The sequence below is a fragment of the Lutra lutra genome, chromosome 9 (genome assembly GCF_902655055.1).
Source record: "Lutra lutra chromosome 9, mLutLut1.2, whole genome shotgun sequence".
Classification (NCBI taxonomy): domain Eukaryota; kingdom Metazoa; phylum Chordata; class Mammalia; order Carnivora; family Mustelidae; genus Lutra; species Lutra lutra.
Genome location: NC_062286.1, coordinates 34228889 through 34245093, shown reverse-complemented (window position 1 = coordinate 34245093; position 16205 = coordinate 34228889). Strand labels below are relative to the sequence as shown.

The window sequence follows — 16205 nt, the reverse complement described above, 5'->3', positions numbered from 1 at the left end:
AGATTCTTAGATGACTCTCCATTAATGCCTTAGTTTGACATAAGACATTTTTTTTGTGATCCATTCTCATCTCCTCTCCCTTCCCTGGTCCACATGCATCCCAAGCTTGAGCTAAATCAAGTAAACATTAATGGAACACCTATTGTCTGCCAGGCTCTGTACCAGGTACTGTCATGTTCATTACATTAATTAATCCTCAGAAGTCACTCTGAGTGTTTTATTTTCCTAGTTAAGAAACAGGGATGTGGACAGGAGAAGTGGCTTGGCTTCTAGGTCATGTGGCTAATCTATGGCATAGCCAGCACTGAAGTCAGGTCTTTTGAACCCGAGAGTCTACATTCTTTCCACTAGTGTGTTGTCAGGGAAGAAATTGGAGAACATCTTAGGGAGGAATATAAAATCTATCATTGGGTCACCAGGGTAAATGACAGGCTGATGTCATGGTGCATATAAAAATTAGATGCCAATTAAGGGATGCATTTTTAAAAGTCCTGAAGGAAGCTTTTTGTCATCTTCTGGTTTTTTTTTTTTTTTTTTTCCTTCTGGTTTCTCCCCACCTGCTCCTTTCTCATTCCGTGTAAACAAAATCAAGTAACAGTCTTTAGAAACAAACTCAGATTTACTCCAGTTCTGGACAGAGCTAGAGAGCAGGCTTTATATTAATAACTTTAATTTGTCTCCCGGCAGGGTTTGGAATTAAATTTTCCTCGAGTTGCAGTCTTAATGGTCTACTTATTACTGTTTGGTCCCCATGTTGTTTTCCTCCTGTCAATCAGACCCAGAGTGAGCTCCTGAGACCTACATCTTTCCCCAGTTCTCTTCCTTGGGAATTGTCAGATCTCAACCTAAATACTGGTTCTCAGAGCTAGGAACCTCATATGCTGAGCTAATCCATCTACCTATACTCCTCCTTGTTTTACCTCTAAGTAACTTTAAAATTCTTATTTCTTCTCCGGCCTCCAAATAGGTTCCTCCCCAGCCTCACCACTTGGTCTCAAATCTATCCCGCATGCCATTTCTAGAGTAGTCTTTTTAAAGCACAAGTAAAACAGTTCCCTTCCTTTGCTTAAAACCTTTCAGTGGCTTCTGGTCAGTACAGGTGAAAGAGCAATTAGCTTAGCATAGCTGATACCTGACCTTGCCCTAGTTTCCTCTCACAGTCCAGCAACACTGAATGACTGTTGTGTCCTGAAAAGCTAAGCTTTTGGTTTTTCCCCCCCTCACGTTGTATCTTACCTCAAAACTTTACTCTTTTCTTCATTTTGGCCTCTGTTTAAATGTTGCTTCCTGAGAGAACTCATCCCTAACCACACTGTCTAAAATAGCCCTTTCTTTCCATTATCCTGTCTCTTTACCTTATATTTTCCTAATGCTTCCCAGCATCTGCCATTAGAGTGTGCATTTATTTATTCATTGTTTATCTCCACCAGTAGAAAGTATGTTTTGTCTTCTTGCTTACTTCTCTATCCCGCCCCCCCCCCCAAGCCTAGAATAGGGCCTGGCATAGAGATGATGTTTAATAAATACTTAAATTGAACAAATAAATGAGTGGAGTTTGTCCCCTCTATCTGACTTTCTCTTCTTCTTCTTGGCTCACTCTTCTTCAACTGGTAACATGTGGCTAAGTGTCACCTTTTCTAGAAAGCCTCCCTTGTTAGAGCATGCCCCTAGTAGAATATGTATAAGAAGATGCTTCTCCTTAGTACCTCCATGATACTTTGAATATGTGTAAGATTAAAGCTGTATAAATATACTGAGTGCTTACAATATGCCTTGTAATCTCCATAATAACTCTATACAGAGATCATCAACCCCAGACTTTAGATAAGGGAACTGAGAATTTGGAAGGCTTTACCTTGCTTGTAATAACACAGAGAGTAAGCAGTAGAGCTGAGATGGGAACCCAGGAAATTATGACTATAAAATCCTTGTTCTTGATGGAGATTGAGTATAAAGACACAAGCAAATGTGCAACAGCATCCACAGTTAACACTGGGATATGCTGTGGGCTTCAGAGAGAAGGAGACAAATTGATAAACATTACTGAGAAAAACAATCTGAGTTCAAGGAACCCCTCGTATACCTCAGAGAGATGATGAAATTGAGTTATCATCTATATGCATGCCTATTGGCAGTTTTCACTGAAAACACATCGAAGGTGAATGGGCTTCTAATTCCCTGGTATTCCAGTCCAGTCCAGTACAGTTCTATGGCTACAGAAATATGGCTATTTCATAACAAAGCATGGTATGGAAACCTTCAATGTAGGGGTTGGGTGGGGGATTGAAGCTATACCCGCCAGAGAGTGGATGTGTGCATGGATAATAAATTAAAGTTTTGTGACTCATCCTTCGGCCATTCTTATAAAGACATTCTCAAGAGCTCAGTGTTAGTCCCCGACTAAGGACCGCATTTAGCTTGAGGGCGCTCTTCCACTCCTCAATCCTGCTTGTCCAGCAGAAATAAATATTAATAAAAATAAATATTATAAACTCCTAGCCCTCAAATTGTAGATTAGAAAGGCAGAAGGTGAGGTGGAGGGAAGCTAGATTCTAGATGTGATGGGATGGGGTGTCAAAGACAGTTCTGCACTGAATCACTAGAGGCTCAGGGGAAAAGAAATGGCAGGACAATGATGCCATTATCAAATAGCCAAACAAACTAGAACAGACCATGTAAAAGAGAGCTGAAGAGAATGTGAAATTAAGCATAACATAAGTAAGAGAAGAATATGCTATTTAAGTGTGCTTCATGCTCTGGAAAAATCTGATAAGGATCTGAATTTGATAAAACAGAAGCCCTAAGGTATTATGGTGAAACAATAGAATTAGAAGGAAGGAGGGATTGTAGTGCTGACATAATTCCATTACAGATAACGAATAAACCCCAGATAGGAAGTGACAGAATAGACAAAGCTTGAAATCCAATCACAAGCATGAAGGAGAAGCTTGAGTTTTAATGGCAGGGAAGACAAAGAAATAAGAAACTAAAACAATTAGAAAGTGCTCTCTGGTAGGCAAAGGATTCCGAAAAGATTATCCTCCTAAAATAGAGAAACCATCAGATAGAAGAGAAAAAGTGTTCTGAACAATAAGATTATTCTGAAATTAAAAAAAAAAAGCTAAATGAGCATGTTGAAAAGAGTCTACCAGGGAAAAATATATATAGCAATCTAGATCAAGCCACATGCTGCTTAAGTTATGAATTACATCAAAGATTAAAAAGAAGTACTTCCGGGTGAAGTAGTGATGCACCTATAAGGGGTCACTGCTTGGAATGGCTTCAGACTTCTTCCCAGCATTCAGTGGTAGGAGACAGGGGAGCAGCATCTACAGTGTTCTGAAGGAATGTGTAACTCCCCAATAATCTAGTTGGCCAAGTTTTCCTTGATTTATAAAGGCAGCAGGTATATATTTTTAAAGATGAAACAATGTATGGAATATGTTGCCCATGATTCCTTTGAAAAAGCACTACTTGACAAAAAGAAGCAAAGCAAAACAAAAGATCCAGCCAACAAAGGATAAGGCAACATCCTTATCAGAGATAAGGATCCTTATTCAGAGATGAGGAACATGTGGTAAAGGCACATGAAGGGTCACTGAATCCAAAGGGATACTGAATTAAGACTAAATAACTAGAGGATTATGGTGGTACAATAGAATGGGAATGCTACATATCTTAGTGAGGAAAAATAGTAAAATGCCCAGATAAATGTGGAGGTAGGGGAAACAAGTAGAAGGGAAGAAGGGAGTAATTTTGACTACTTATTGTTCATAGCAAGGAGACAGTTGATATGATTTAAAGCTGAAATATGAGGTTAAGAATAAGGAAAATAGTCTACGGCCATACCACCCTGAACGCCTCCGATCTCGTCTGATCTCGGAAGCTAAGCAGGGTCGGGCCTGGTTAGTACTTGGATGGAAGAATAAGGAAAATATAATGGTTCCAATCTATTAATGTACTTCATAATTTTTTTCTTACCTAATGGAAAATAATATTTTGGGGGTGAAGAGTCATTTACCAGAAGTTCTGCAATTTCCTTTTGTTTTGTTTCAGATTATTTTACTTTATATTATATTCATATAAAGTCACATTTAATACTTCCAGTTAAATACTAATTGTGTGCTTGTTCTACAGTCATAAAATTATTTCTGTCCCTCTCCACTTGTCTACCTGAGAAGCAATATGGTTTAGAGGAAAGCCTCTCAACTTTATTGTATCTGTAAATCACGTGGGGATCTTAGTGGAATGTAGGCCTGGGATGGGGCACGACATTTTGCATTTTGTGTAAGCCCCCAGGTGCTACTGCTGCTGCTGCTAGCGCTATCCACTTTGAGTAGCAAGAGTGTGTAGGTCATGAACTGATTCTGGTTCCAGATTGCCTGCATTGATTTCTGGTGCCACCACTTAGTAGCTGTTTGACTTTGATCAAGTCCTACGTCTGAATTTCCCAGTCTGTAAAATAGCAATAATAATAGTGCCCCCATGTAAATTCCTTAGAACAATGCCTGACAAGTGTTAAATATTGTAAAAATGGCCATATTATTCCTGGACCAGAAACCTAACTTCTCTGAACCCCAATTTTCCCATCTGTAGAAATAACTGCCTCACAGAGCTGTGTCTCCACATAGTGTCTGGCGTGGCATCAAAAAATGATAATTACTGATGTTTGTAGTGAATTATATGAATTATAATGTAACAATACTTAAAATTTCCCACATTAACCCATATAGTCTTAGGTTTTATTCACTCATAATTTTCACTTTTATTCCTTTACCTTTATTCACTCATTCATACTTCATTCATTCATTCTATAACTAATGTTTGAGTGTTTTCGGTGAATTAGGTAGCCCTATTCAGACACTAGTATTGTGAATAAGACGGTCCTACTGGACCTTTCCTTCTAGTGGGAGAGAAGAAACAGAAATAATATGCAAACCAGTAATTAGGGTTATAAATAAAAACTAATACATATATATATGTATGTATATATATAAATTTAAAAAATAGATCATGTAAAAAAACTAGAGATAAGAGATAGAAAATGATGCTGGGGGTGGAGGAAGGGTTAGTAAAGATGGGGTGGTCAGGGGAGGCCTCTTTGAGAGGGGTCAATGGAGCAGAAACCCAGATGAGGTGAGGGAGCAGGCCTTGAGAAGTTCCAGGGAAAACATTTACATCAGTGGTTGGCCTGAGATAACAGGTGAGTGTGTCTAGGTCTGAGAGAGCGTGACACAATGTAGGAGCCACAGTCCGAGGAAAAGTCAGGGCAGATGCGTGTTTTCTGAACCAAGAGGTACAGGTCACTAGTGGGTTGCAAGCATCATTAAAAATAAATTACGTGAAGAATGGATCAGAATTTAAATTATCAGAGTATAATGTGAGGAAGAACACTGGTTTGTGGAACTGTACACACACTTATATACCGGGCTATGATTTAATAATGGATCTATTACTATGGATACCAGTGTTAAAAGTGTCAAATACCCCGGGCTAAATTATCTAGACCCTTGTTTGTTGTGAAAAGGAGGATGGGTATTACTCAGAACATCAAGAAGCCACTGAAGGAATCTGGGTAAAAGAGAGACACAATGCGATCAGTGTTTTCAAGCGCTTTGACTGTGGAAAGCTGACTGAGGGGAGCAGGAGTGGAAGAAAACAGTGATAACTGCTTGCCAAGTCACCTCCTACCCACAGCACTGTGGTAGGCAGAATTAAGTTTTCCCTTCCCTGCAAAGACATCCAAATCCTAATTCCTGGAATCTGTGAATATGTTATGTAAGGGGGCAGAAGGAACTTGGTAGATGTGACTGCAAAAATAAATAAGTAAGTAAGTAAATAAATAAATAAATGTTTGATGGAACTTGAAGTTGACATGGGGATAGCGTTGTGGATCATCTAGGTGGACCCACCCTCATCACAGCAGTCCTTGCACGTAGAAGAGGGAGATGTGGGGAGCATTGGACCTGCCTTTGCTGGCTCTGAAGATGCAGGAAGGGGCATGAGCCAATGGCTGTAGGCAGCCTCTAGAAGCTGGGAAAGGCAAGGAAGTAGATCCTAGAGTTTACAGAAGGAAACATGACCCCTTGATTTTAGCCTGGTGAGATCTGTGTAAGACTCTGGCCTATGGAACTGCAAGGTTATCAGTGTGTCTTTTTCAAGTCACCACCTTTGTGGTAATTTGTTATGGCAGCAATAGAAAACGGAGACAAGCATGTACTCTCTTAAACCTGTCTTCATCCCTCCCTTCTCCCAGACCTCTTCAGAGTGCTGACATGAGATGTGGGTATAAGTGCCCTCAGCTGTCCTTACTGTCTGTCCCAAGGGTGCCTCATGGAAGCCTCTGCTCCTCCTGCTGGCTGCTCTGTGTCTGGTTCCCATTCTGGATGTCCAGTAATTTCTGGTAGGGACGATGAGCAGTTCAGCACATTCAATCTGAGATCTTTGTTGTCAAAGAGGGATATAGAAGAGCTAAGTTGCAGAAATTTGAGGAAGGGAATGGAGGTTGAGGGAGAAGTTCCTTTTGCTTTTTAATTTTCATTTTAAAAATGCTTAAGCAGGGGTGCCTGGGTGGCTCAGTGAGTTAAAGCCTCTGCTTTCAGCTCAGGTCATGATCCCAGGGTCCTGGGATCAAGCCCTGAATCGGGCTCTCTGCTCCGAGGGGAGCCTGCGTCCTCCTCTCTCTGCCTGCCTCTCTGCTTACTTGTGATCTTTGTCTGTCGAATAAATAAACTAAAATCTTTAAAAACGGTTAAGCAGATGGATCATCTTAAAGCTGCTGGTATTAAAGGGTGGCAAGTTGGTAATTAATTCATTCTGGGTTTATCACGACAAAGAGCAATGGTTTAGTTTGTCTCACAACCCTGAGATCATGACCCAGAGATTATATGACCTGAACTGAAATCAAGGGTTGAATGCTTAACTGGCTGAGGCACCCAAGCGCCTCTCTTACCAGACTTTTAAAGTTTATTTTATTTTCTTTCTGTTTGGTTGTTTTACCTCCTCAGTACACTGGCTTCTAATACTTTCGTGTTTCCTCCACTGAGAGAGTTGCTTGCAGGACACACCTGACCTGTGGAACAAACCACTTGATCTGTGGACAGCCTCTTTTATTGAATTTATTGATATATTCTAGATGGTTCAGGTTGTCAGAAGTCTGACTCCTAAACACATTGGATATTACTGTGAAAACATAAGTGATACACTCTTAAAAAAAAAGTCTCTGAAGCTTATTTTAAAAATATTGCTTCCAGTTTTATCTCTTATCAATCTGATGGCAAGTGTTGAATAACACACAAATATATATGACAAATGTGGCAACTTGGAATTTGTTTTTATATGAGATTTTCTTCGATGGAGCAGCAACTAATAACACAGTTTAAATAGCAGATTGCAACAAGGAATAAGATAATGTCAATGTAATAAACTGTTTTAATTTATTATTTCTGTAAATTCTTTATCCACGACTTAATAATCTTTAATTATGGTCTGCTCTGCCATTATAAAAAAGTACTAATTTGTTATTTGGTGAGCAGATCAGTAGTGTTTATATGGTAATCTTAGAACTCAAATTCTAATGTGTTTTTTCTCCCCCCTAAAGCTGTTTGAACTTGATAGCTACTTTACTAGTTCTCATTAAAAAATATTAAAACAATGGTATGGGGGGAAATTCCTTGGCTTTGTATGAAATAGTTGATTGAATACATAAAAAACTCATAATATCCAGGAAATTTAAACTGAAAACAGTTTTAACAAGTACAAAGTCAGGTAAATATGCAAAGAGAGAAAGTTATATTACTCAGCAAGATGTAATTCCATGACTTAAGCGTGGTCCCATGGCAGAGTGTTTCTGGGGGAACTGGCCTGTGGTGGAATCAGGGCGTTCGAGGTGCATGGGTCTGGCGAGAGGTGGTAGAGCAGGCTCTTTATTTCCCCATGCCATTGGAGCCATGCTCCTTATTTCAGCGTTAGGTGGCCTGAAATTCTCTCACTATGTCTGCTGCAGGATGAGTGCTAAATAAAATGAAGGGCCGTCTTCCCCTGAAAATTGCCACATGAACTTGAAAGAAGCTGACACCTGCCTCATTTTAGGCAGATCTCAGCATCATGATTTTGAATGTATTTGTGAACTGATCTATATCGTCTTAGAGGAATGGAGGAGAGCAAACTCTATAGAGTTCTGCTAACTAGCATTATTGACTTGAGCAAGTCCCTGAAACTACTCCGGGCCTTGGTTTCCTCATCTAAATAAGGGGCTAATAATAGGACCAACCTACAGTCTTGTCCTGAAGGCAAGGTGAGTTAACATGTATAAAACACTTGAATTAGTGCCTGGTGTGGTAACAAATACGGCACTTTAATAAGTATCAACAATTAAAAGTACTAGATTGTGAAGGCTTTGAGGTCATTGACTGTGTATTTCAGATTGCTGTATCCACAGTATCTAGTAGACTTCTGTGTGTAGACTGAATGTTTATGTCATCTGCTTCTGCATAGCAGATTTTCTAAAATTCAAATGTTAACTGGTACTAAACTTTCATATTTGAAGGTCAATCCGCGATGTAACAAGTATTGTTAATAAAAGATCAGGTTGAAAACATCAGATTAAAAATATAACCCATAAAAGACCATGTAGATCAAAATGCTTACAACAAAAGGTTTGTTTTATTGTGAGAAAAAAATATACATAGATATGTATTTATAGCCACAGTTCTTATGACAAAACACCTATCTTATAGTTTTCATCTCTTTTTGGCTATTTAGTGAAAGATTTACTATGGAGGACTGAAATTTGATCAAGTGTCTGTTTAACTCTCCCTTCTCAATTGGTTCTGCCTTGACTGGCATTCTTAACACCACCCTAATCTGACCATCCCAGTCCCAGTCTCCCTCACCCTATTCTACTTACCCCCCCATACACAAAGTATCTTATTACTCTATACTCTATGTAGTTTAATTATTTATGTCTGTTATTTATCATCTGTTGTCCTCAGCTAGGATGTATACTACATTCTACAGAATGTACTATCTACAGAAGAATACTTGGCTTACTAGTACTTAAATACCCAACAAATTCTTATTGAGTGAATGAATGAACTTATCCCATATATTTAATTTAAATTTCTCTCTCCTTCTTACTCTTAAATTTGAGGGCACAGGATTTTCTGGGCACCCTCATGTGATTTCTGTTACCTCTTCTCGTTGTCACTTCAGGTTCCTCATATCAGTTCAGCTTGGAGTTATACCTTCCTTGATAAAAGTGAAATGAGGTGGTACTAAGATTTGATTCTGAACGTAGTCAGAAATACTGAAACAGCATTGGAACACAGAGTGTTTGAAGAGAGAGTGCAATAGAGAAGAAGATAGAATCTAGCAACCCTAGGCGTGTTATATGAAATCCATCCTTAGGCAGTGGGAGTGGTCTTGTCAAGTCAATTTTCTCATGGAGAACCCAAAGCCAAGAACAGGCAAAACATTTGCCCTTGTGTTTCAGGAGAGGCTACACTGAGCATCCTGACGCTAAAGGCAAGCTCAGCAGAGGTGTCCTTGAGGCCAAGTTGGCTCCTCATGAAACCCTTCTGGTCCCTTTCGCCTCTTTAGTCCTTTCTGTAAGCCACTTAGCCCTCTGGCCATACTGGTCTTTGTCACTGGCTGCATAGGTCTGACTATATGAAAACTGGATATTTAGCATCCTTTAGCTAATTAACTTCTGTCCAACACGACCTTGGGCAAACTTCTGTTTTCAGTGAATTGAAGACAAGAAGATTAGTTCTTATACTTAAACACAACCATGTCACGTAATTCCCTTTATTAAATAAAATAACCATATCTCTTTATTTTTTGATGTATAAAATATTAATAAACTATAAAAAACACTTCCTCATCACTCTTCAAAATATGTACTTTATCTGCAAGGCATTGTTTCACTGATTCAAGTATTCTTGGAATTGGCCTGGATATCAGATGTGGAGCCTCATCTCCTCATCTGCTGGTCCTCCTTCAGGTAAGGAATTCATTCCCTCTGATCATGACACTACTGACTTCTTACCAGTGTCACACATTGTGGTAAGACCTTCAACACATACCATCTTGTTTAATCCACACCAGAATGCTACAAGGATGAAGACAACCACATTTGGAGCTGTAAATTCCATTTCTTGGCCAAATTTAAACAGAGGACGCTGTCACTCCAAAGAACATCCTCTTAACCACTACACTTCCTGCCTTTGCAACAATCCTGTTGTGTCATATGGGTTAGATTTGACTTGTGAATTCATGGCAGCTCATTCTATGTTTGAGAGTGAGAATTGTCTTCCTCATCTTGCACTAATGTTGGTGTCCCTTAACTTCTTTCCACTGGCCCTAATTGTCTCCTATGGGGCCTATTTTCTTTTCCATATCCATTGTCAATATCCAGAGTGACACAGAGGGATGAATCTTAAAAAAGTAACATCAACTTGGTCCTTAGCAACAGATATAGGTCATCAATAACAAATAATATTCGAAGTGCTTTTTGACTGCAGCAAAATATTAGTTTCAAAGCATACTGTCAAGCTTAATATTATTTCTCTTGCTTAGAAAGTTGGGGCCTTTTATACCCATTTTCATTTTTTAATAGGCAATCACTAAATTTCCTGTCTGGATCTGGAAAGACCTAATAAGCTCTGTGTGTGTGTGTGTGTGTGTGTGTGTTTATGTTTATATTTATGTGTTTATGTGTAGAGTTGGAGGTAGGCCAGATTCTAACTTTAGAGTAGCTTCCTTCATACAACAAAGGGTCACATGTGGACCTACCCAGTATCTTGTATTTTGCCTTTAGAGTTTGTTCTTATCTTAACTGTGTAGCTTGTTAACTCTCGAGAATGTTTACAATAAATTTTCCTAGTATATTGTCTTCATTATATTTTACCAGCTGTTTTCCACTTGGAGAACAGTTCTTTCAATTATTCTATAAAACTAAAGGTTTTAGGCCTTCTGAGTTTCTTCTCTCTTATGCTGATTTTCTTCTGTGTTCCTTTTAGCTTTCACTGTTGAGTAAACATGTATATAGTTTGCTTATGCATTTCCGTTTCATGACTAGCTGAGAAGTTTGATGACAGCAGATCATTTCTAGTGATTTATGCCAACAATGAAACACTCTTGAATCTATTATTTACTATAAATTTTAATGAATCTACAAAACTGTTGTATGACTTTTCAAATAAGCCACAGTGCTTCAATACATAATTTCCCCAGGTACCTTCTCTCTTAAAAGGCTGCCTGAAAAATACCTTTGTAATGAGCCAAATACAGCAGAAAAATTTTTTTCATTGAGATTAGAGGCTGAAAGATGTTCACTTACCAGAATAAAATATTTCATTTCTTTTACATTTAATATGGAACATCCAAAGCTTAAAGTCCTTTTGAGGTAAAATTTAAATATGGAGAAATGAACAGACCTTCCATGTGTGATTTGTTGATTCTGATAAATGTATACCCCATGTGACAACAATTGAGGTGATTAATATTTCTGTCACTCCAGAAAATTCTCTTGTGCTCATTTCTAGTCAATTCGAATGCCCATAGGCAAGCACTGCTCGATTTCAATCACTAGAGATTAAATTCAAATTCTTTTGAACTTCATATAAATGGGAATTATGTAAGGCATAATCTGTATCTGGCTGCTTTTGCTAAGTATAAAGTTTGAAGATTCATTCATATTTTTATATGCATTAATAGCTAATTTAAAAAATTTGAAGGGAGCTTGGGTGGCTCAGTCAGTTGCGTATTTGACTCTTGATTTCAGCTCAGGTCTGTGAGATAGAGCCTTGTGTTGCTTAAGATTCTCTCTCTCTCCCCCCTCCTCTGCCCCCGTTGCATACTCTTTCTCTCATAAAATAAGTAAATAAATAAATAAATAAATAATTTGAATAGTATTTGATTGTGTAAATATACCATAATTTATTTATCTAGTCTTCTGTTGATGGACATTTGGATTGTTTTCAGTTTTGGGTTATTATGTAAAGAGATGTTTGAGCAAGTCTTTTTGTGGACATATGCACATATTTTTTGTGGACATAATTTTTCATTTCTCTTAAGTAAATATGTGCATGTGCAACGGCTGTCATAGGGTAGATGAATACTTAGCTCTATAAGTAACTGCTGAACTTAACATTAAAAGAAACGGACAGAACTAATGCCTTTTTATTCTACAATAATGTGAGAATAGCCCAGCAGTATCCTACAGCCAGACTTTGATTTAGCAATTTTTTTTTAGAACTATTTAGTAAATTTACTCAAATGAAGAAAGCTTAAATGATACAGAACTGAAAGTATTAGGAATCTATGTGTAATAAAAAGTGAATATAAATTAGTCAACTCCATGGACATTTCCAGTTAAGGCTTCATACAAATACATATTCACCTTTCTCTTTTATATAGGAATAATAGATACATACATGACACAATGATTCTGGCAAAAAAAAATCAGAGATCCTAAAAATATTCTCAAGTTTTAAAAATGGTATGGAATAGGTTTTATGAACCACATCCTACATGAGCGGAAACCGCTGATTTAAATCCATGATTTTATTATGCCAGAAGCATGGTCAGTTTTAATTTTTTTAAACAGGTATCGGTATCATACACATTGGCTTATTAATAATTACAGCATTTTGCATACACAGTCTCAGTGTGGACAAATTTTTAGTATTGATTATTTGCTATGACATGTTAAACTTGCAAAGTCTTTTCAAAATAGAAAACTAGGGGCACCTGGGTGGCTCAGTTGGTTAAGCCACTGCCTTCGGCTCAGGTCACGATCCTGGAGGTTCAGGATCGACTTCCGCATCAGGCTCCCAGCTCCGCAGGGAGTCTGCTTCTCCCTATGACCTTCTCCCTTCTCAGGCTCTCTCTTACTGTCTCTCTCTCTCAAATAAATAAATTAAAAAAAAAAAACTAGCTGCACACATTTAAGTGTTTTCTTCTAAAACACAATCTTCAAAAAAGTCACGATGATTAGTCTTTGTGATTCCTAGTAATAAGTCCTGTCTTCTTTTTGACATAGTATAACTTATATTCTTTTTTTTTTTTTTGTATAACTTATATTCTTATGCAGGATTGCATTAAGACCAGTAGTTCTTTTATTTATTTATTTATTTATTATTATTATTATTATTTAAAGATTTTTATTTATTTATTTGACAGACAGAGATCACAAGCAGGCAGAGAGGCAGTCAGAGAGAGAGAGAGGGGGAAGCATCTCCCTGTTGGGCAGACAGCCCGATGTGGGCCTCCATCCAAGGACCCTGAGATTATGATGTAAGCAGAAGGCAGAGGCTTAACCCAGTGAGCCACCCAGGCACCCCAACACCAGTAGTTCTTAAACAGTGTTACCAAATAACCATGTAAATCCCAAATGCAGCAAAGGCAGGCAATCTTCATAGTGTTCTTTCACCTCATTGAAGTTGAAGCTGCTCCTTCTGGATATTTTTCTACTTCAATGTGAAGTAGATTGTTAGGGTTTCATTAGTGGTTTCATATGTGGCTTTTTAAAGAAAAAAAGAAAATGGTTTTGATTCCTTTTCACAATTCACAGTTCTCAGATGAGACTTTTTTTTTTTTTAAGAAATTTTAATCTGGGGACATTTTGAATAATAAAATTCTCTTTAGTAGATGAAGTCTGTCAATGCAACTGTAATAAATAAGCACTTACATCCTTGGCTATATTACCAGTATATCCTGGAACCAAAGTAAGATGGTTTTCCTGTTCCCATAATCCCCTTAACTGTTGTTTTACAATCTGAATATTTCCATCATGTATAATTTCTGTTTTGGATGATAGTTCTGACCACCACCTTTTTATGACTGCTTGAAGCTGGTTTAAACCAACTATTATATATTCTTCAAATTTGCTTTTAAGTAGGAGCTTTCCTAAAGTCAGCAAATCTACACAGCAGCCAAGTGAGATGTATTGTTTTTCTTCCTGTAAACTATTGGTGAGCACAGGAAGGCAGTCCACAACAGCTCCAAGGTCTTCTATCTTCACCCAATAAACTACAAGTTCACATCTACTCCTCTTTCTTCAGAATGTTACAGCTACATTCAATCTCAAATTCCTGCTGAACAAAACCTGTGCCATTGTTTCATGGTCTTGAGAAACCTCAGAAAAAAGCCCACTATGTTTTGATGATGGGCTTTCTGTCTGTGAAGAACCAGAAGCACTGGAGTTAACCAAATATGTTCAACGATCATGGCGTACCTTTTCAGGCAGGTGGGCTACACAAGCCAGTTCATTTTCTTTATTTGCCATGTCACAGCCACCACTTGTAGGGGACTGTTATTTTCCTGCAACCAGAATTTGGAAAAGGATGATGCAATTTCTTTCTGTGGTAGATCCCCTGATGTAGTTTATTTGGGTTTTCCACAGCTTGTCCAACTGTTCTATTTACATAAGCAGCTAACAGTTTGGGAGCTTTACTAACCTCCTTCATGCTCTTATTAGTAAAATTTGAGATCCCTTTTCTAGGAAGATCAGTGGAATGATCCTCAATATTATTACAAAAGGCTTTTTTTTTTTTTTTTAAACATTGTGGGCTTCAGATGCCATAGTCTCTTAAATACCAATGCCTCATGGCGCCTCAGGACGCCTCAGCCCAGACCTGGCACTGATCACTTGAGCCCAACAGCCCAGAACGTTCCTCTGCTCTTGCACTGAAGCCCACTGTAAACCACTCAAACGTGGCTGTGCACACAGCCCGCCGGGATCCGTTGTAGCAATTTTTCTTAATTAATAACTCCTGATAACGAGTTTTTTAAAAAAATAGATTTAACCTAATTGATGTATTATTCGAAAGAGACTTAAATTTTAATTGAAATACAGGGTAAGGGGCGCCTGGGTGGCTCAGTGGGTTAAAGCCTCTGCCTTCGGCTCAGGTCATGATCCCAGGGTCCTGGGATTGAGCCCCGCATTGGGCTCTCTGCTCAGCAGGGAGCTTGCTTCCCTTCCTCTCTCTCTGCCTGCCTGTCTACTTGTAACCTCTGTCTGTCAAATAAATAAATAAAATCTTTAAAAAAAAATGAAATACAGGGTAAAAAACTATAAATATATTTTGATTTGTCTATGTAATATAGTGCATCCCTATGGAGAATACATCTGGTTAAGACAAGTCTGTAGGATGCTGTTGTAGGAGCCAAGGATTTTGACCATTATGGTCAGGAAGAGTCCAGCCAGTAGAGGCACAGCCAATATATTAAATATATTCCATATATAATAACACCCAGAACTTTACTACTACCAGTGATGAGTTGAGGAGGCTGAGCCCACACTATGTAATGAGAATTTGCCCTCTTTTCTTCATTTGTTGCAGTTTGGCAATTGCATGTGATGTTAGACCAGTGCCAAGATCATAACTGCTGTTTTGTGTATTGCTGTGTTGAAATTACTTGTGAGGCAGGAATTTTTAAAAATTAACAATAGTTAAGGTAGTAATGTGTATATATGTATACACATTATGAATATATGAATATATATATATATTCATATATTCCAGTACCTATGAAGTGCCCAGTGTGCCTCTTTCCAATTATATCCTTCTTCCTTCTCCATTTTCAGGGATAACTACAATCTTGAATTTTGTGATTAGCATTTCCTTACATTTCTTTATAACCTTGCCTTTTATATTCTTAAATTAAATTTTGCTTAGATTCCCATGTTTTTGACATTTGTGTTAAAGGAAATGTATTGTATATATTCTGCAAATTGCTTTGTTCCCTTTTGTATTATACTTACTCATGTTAATGCATGTAGCTATAGTTCCATCATTTCTCCTCTTGGTAGAAAATTGAGTTATTTCTAGTTTCTCTTTGCTGGGGAAAACAATGATATTCCAAATATGGTTTCCCTTTCTTTCTTCTTTCTTCCTCTTTCTCTTTCTTTCTTTCTTTCATTCTTTCTTTGAGAGAGCAAGAACAGAGAGGGAGGGAGAGAGAGAATCTTAAGCAGGTTCTGTGCCCAATGTGGGGTTGGATGCAGGGCTTGATCTCACAACCCTGACAACATGACCTGAGCCAAGAGTTGGTCACTTAACTGACCAAGCCACCCAAGCACCCCTCAAATATGTTTATGTATGTCTCCTGGTAAATAGATGCAAAATTTTCTGTAGAGTATAATCTTTGGAGGAGAAATTGTTGGGTCATAAGATACGTGGATTTACACTTTGCTAGAT

General features: G+C 38.1%; 1 pseudogene; it reads right to left on the bottom strand.

Moving 5' to 3' along the window:
• Positions 1-13613: 13613 nt before the first annotated feature.
• Positions 13614-14587, bottom strand: LOC125109529 (KATNB1-like protein 1; annotated as a pseudogene).
• Between the last annotated feature and the right edge of the window lie 1618 nt (positions 14588-16205).